The sequence below is a fragment of the Bison bison genome, unplaced genomic scaffold, assembly GCF_000754665.1.
Source record: "Bison bison bison isolate TAMUID 2011002044 unplaced genomic scaffold, Bison_UMD1.0 scf7180017864535, whole genome shotgun sequence".
In the NCBI taxonomy this organism is placed as follows: Eukaryota; Metazoa; Chordata; class Mammalia; order Artiodactyla; family Bovidae; genus Bison; species Bison bison.
Genome location: NW_011495084.1, coordinates 12,664,068 through 12,668,761, shown reverse-complemented (window position 1 = coordinate 12,668,761; position 4,694 = coordinate 12,664,068).

Genomic DNA, 4,694 nt, shown 5'->3' with positions numbered 1-4,694 from the left:
TTGGAAATTTGATCTCTGGTTCCTCTGCCTTTTCTAAATCCAGCTTGAACATCTGCAGGTTCATTGTTCAGGTACTATTGAAGCCTGGCTTGGAGAATTTTGAGCATTACTTTGCTAGCATGTGCGATGAGTGTGGTAGTTTGGGCATTCTTTGGCATTGCCTTTCTTTGGGATTGGAATGAAAACTGACCTTTTCTAGTCCTGTGGCCACTGCTGAGTTTTTCAAATTTGCTGGCATATTGAGTGCAGCACTTTCACAGCATTATCTTTTAGAATTTGAAATAGGTCAACTGGAATTCCATCACCTCCACTAGCTTTGTTCATAGTGATGCTTCCTAAGGTCCACTTGACTTCGAATTCCAGGATGTCTGGTTCTAGGTTCTAGATTATCTGGGTTGTGAAGATCTTTTTTGTATAGTTCTTCTGTGTTTTCTTGCCACCTCTTCTTAATATCTTCTGCTTCTGTTAGGTCTATACCATTTCTGTTCTTTATTGTGCCCATCTTTGCATGAAATCTTCTCTTGGTATCCTTAATTTTCTTGAAGAGATCTCTAGACTTTCCCATTCTATTGTTTTCCTCTATTTCTTTGCACTGATCACTGAGGATCAGTGATCTGTTTTGTCTACTTGAACACAATTTGGCAGTTTGGATCTGGGTTAGTGGGGTTTGTTTCTGGTCAAGGTGATTCCAGCTATGGGAGCTAATCTGGGGAACACCAAATAAGTATCCACTCCCATGATGACTCAAATTAATATGCTAACATTCTAACCCCCAAAGAGATGATATTGGAAGGTGAGTCCTTTGGGAAGTGTTTGGTCGTGAGGGTGGAGCCATGGTAAATGTGATTAGTACCCTTATAAAAGAAGTCCAAGAGAGATTCCTCACTCTTTCCTACATGTAAGGTTAACAGTGAGAAGGCAGGCTCTCACCAGACACTAAATATGTCATGATCTGGGATTTTCCTGTCTTCAAAATAAATGTTCATAAGCCACCCAGTTCATGATATTTTTGTGTTGGTAGCCTGGATGAACTGAGATAATCACATCCATAAAAATAGCTGACTAGTTTCCAAGTAAGAGGCTATCAATAGTATCAATTAATAAAGTTTAAAAGAAAGAATCCAATCAGGAAAAAAATACCAAGAAGAACTTATTTCTCTTACATACATGCTAGTTTCTGTACAATTAATATTTCACTAATATAGAGATTAATTATTGGCTAGCTCTTCTTTAAAAAGTTTGAATGTAGGATCATAAAACTTGTTAGAAATTACTATTCTTTAGAAAAAGGTAAGTGCCATTCTGTGAAAAACATACAATCTTCATAGTTAGCAGTGTCCTGCTGGAAAACTCAAGTTTCAACCATTATGGGTCACACAATAAATCAATAAAGTATATATTTGAGTTTCTGCCAAAATTTTGTTAAATATTTGGACATTGGGCAAATCCAAAATTGGCTGTGATATAGTTACTGTTATGCCTATCATATCATTGTTTGGTTTCACTGGACAGTTGGGTTTTATTAAAATGCAGAAAAAATTCAGAGTATTAATATGCTTAATATATATTTTGCTTGGCAAGTATATTTTCCAACATATTTTCTAGATAAATAAAAGTCAACATATTGGAAAATGAAAACAGACACTCAGTTTGCCTTATTGGGTTACTATTATATATAGGATAACCCTGAACTACTGACTAGAATATATGGTTAATATAGTATGGGCTTCCCCAGTGGCTCAGCAGGTAAAGAATCCACCTGCAATGCAGGAAGACACAGGAGGTACAGGTTTGATCCTCGGCTTGGGAAGATACCCTGGAGGAGGAAAATGGCAAGCCACTCCAGTACTCTTGCCTTAAAACTTATGTGGACAGAGAAGCCTGGCGGGCCACAGTCCAAAAGGTCGCAAAGAGTTGGAAACAAGTGAGCGACTACACACACATGACTGCTCATTCAATACATAAGCTCATTCAACCATATGTATTGAGCATATTAGTATATTATGTTCCAAGTCTTAGTCTATGCTTCAGAATCAATCAGTGGTCAAAATAATAACCACTGTACTCATGGAGTTTGCATTTAATGGGGGAAATGAAAAGTGAATAACAATGATAAAAGTACATTATGTTGTATGTGAGAACTTAAGACATGCAATGGAAATATTAATGGTAGAACAGCATATGGACGTCTAGGGTCAAGGTGGAAGGGAGGACTAGGATACAGTGTTAAATACAGCACCGTTAGGTATCACAGGGGTAACACTGAGCAGAGCCGTACATGTAAGGGAAAAGATTTTCAGGCAAATGGAAGTATTGGTGCCAAGGCTCTAATGCAACACACTACCTGTATTATTTGAGCAACAGCAAGGTATTAACAATAGTGGAGGGGAGTGAATGCGGGAGAGAATTGTTGTTGCTGTTGTTCAGTTGCCCAGTTATGTCTGACTCTTTGTAACCCCATGAACTATAACATGCCAGGCCTCCCTGTCCCTCACCATCTCCCGGAATTTGCCCCAGTTCATGTTCATTGCATCCGTGATGCAGTCCAGCCATCTCATCCTCTGACATCCTCTTCTCCTTCTGCCCTCAGTGTTTCCCAGCATCATGGACTTTTTCAATGAGTCATCTGTTCACATCAGATGACCAAAATACTGGAGCTTCAGCTTCAGCATCAGTCCTTCCAGTGAATATTCAGGGTTGATCTCCCTTAAGACTGATTGGTTTGATCTCCTTAAACCAGAGAGAGAATATCACAAGATAAATCTAAGAAGTTATAGTGGAAGTTGGGGGAGAGGGATTGTTTATAGAATTTCATAGATCTTTTCAAATTTTTGGCTGACCTTTTAATAGAAATACAGAGCCAGTGTAAGTGTTTTGCAAAGAGAAGTTGCGCGCTGTGAATTAGATTTTTTTAACACCTCACTCAGACTGTTACACTGAAAATAGCCTTGAATGGGTTAACCCTTCTCTACCCCAGCATGCAAGTCTAGAGTTGCCTTATTGCCTCAAATTTGAATTTCTTCATCAGTCATCTTATGATGAAGCTGTTCACATGATTTGAGCAAGTTTTTTGGAGCACATGGTTTTTATTTGTTCTCTTTAGTCTAATGCCATGTAAATTAGTCATAATGAAGAGATTTGGACACTTTAATAATCTAGACAGAACAGATGTGATTTTTTTTACTCCAACATCTGCATTTGTAGCCTTTACATTGGTAAACCTCCAACATTAGAAATATGAATTAATTAAAGAAATATTTACTGTATGTCTACTATGTGTCAGGCACTGTTCTATGACTTGGGATTTAGCAGGAAACCAAGTAAATCAGGAACCTACTCTCATGAAGCTCATATCAAACAATATGTGCAATTCACAATGTACATATGGGAGGTTAGCTCCTATACACTTAATCTAAATCTCATTTCAAAGAGGTAGACCTGGGCAAAATTATACTTAGGCATACACTTTCTTTCATAGATGCCATAGCATTAATGATCACACGATGTTTTCTGATCCAGTTTTGTGTCTTTGAAAAGAGAGGGTGTAATTATGTTTATCACATTAGTTCCTCCCTTTTCTTGGTAATAGTCTGTTAATTTTATCCTACTTTCTTCTCCCTCTGCACAGCTCATGTGACACGGGGCAGTGCAGGCAAGTTGAACTAGCCCAGACCCAGCTGTAGGTATGACCCAACTGACCTAAGCCAATAGGCACAATCCATGCTGTTGGACTTCAGGGATAAGCACATGATCCATTTCAGGTCAGTGTGATGGGAGGAGAGGTTTTGAGGGCTTCTGAGAAAGAAATTTTCACATTTTCCCAAGAGAGCTTCTTGGACCAACATTCTCTTTGTCTGCTCAAAGTAAATGAGTCACTGGTAGCCACTAACAGACCCTGGATGACATCTTGCAACCCCAAGGAAAGGCAGCCTTAGGTTGAAACAGCATGAGAAAAGTACCAAGAAGGCATGGAAATGAAGAGTCTTTTTTGATATTATCAAGAACATTTGATCAAACCTTGACTAAATTTGGACATACTTCTGATGGTCACCTACTTAGCCCATTAGATTCCTCTGTTTTTTGAGCCTCAGTCTCAGTAAAGTCTTCTGTTACTTCAATGAAAGGATTCCTAAGTACCCGGTACTGGTGATAACAAGGGGGTAAGACAGAGTCTGTGATTGCAAGGGATTTACATGTCAATAACAAACGGAAAAGAAACAAGCTATATAGAGTGATAAGTTTTAGGATAAAGAGAAAGAGAAGGCTCCATCTAGCAAGGAGAACTCACTCAGGTTGTGGGGAGGGGCAACGACAGATTGACCAAGAGGATTTCTTTGAGATGATCCCTGAACACTTTTTATAAACAAGTGAGGCAGAGAAAAAGGAGAGTCAGTGGAAAGTAACAAGTCCAGCACTTAATGATAGTACTTGCTAATCTTTCTTGTCTGCTATCTCTCTGCTGTGCTCAAATACTTACAGATACTGTCTCATTTAATCCTTAGAACAACTCTATGAAGTAAATACTTTACATCAATGGGGCCACTGAGGAAAATAAAGATTATATGACAACCCATTTTCAAATAGCTAAGAAATTGCAGACCTGGGTACTGAACCAACACTTTGACTCTAGGACCCACTATATGCTACCGGCTTCCAGAATTTTGGACTAGAGCAAACATTTTTTTTTTTTTTTT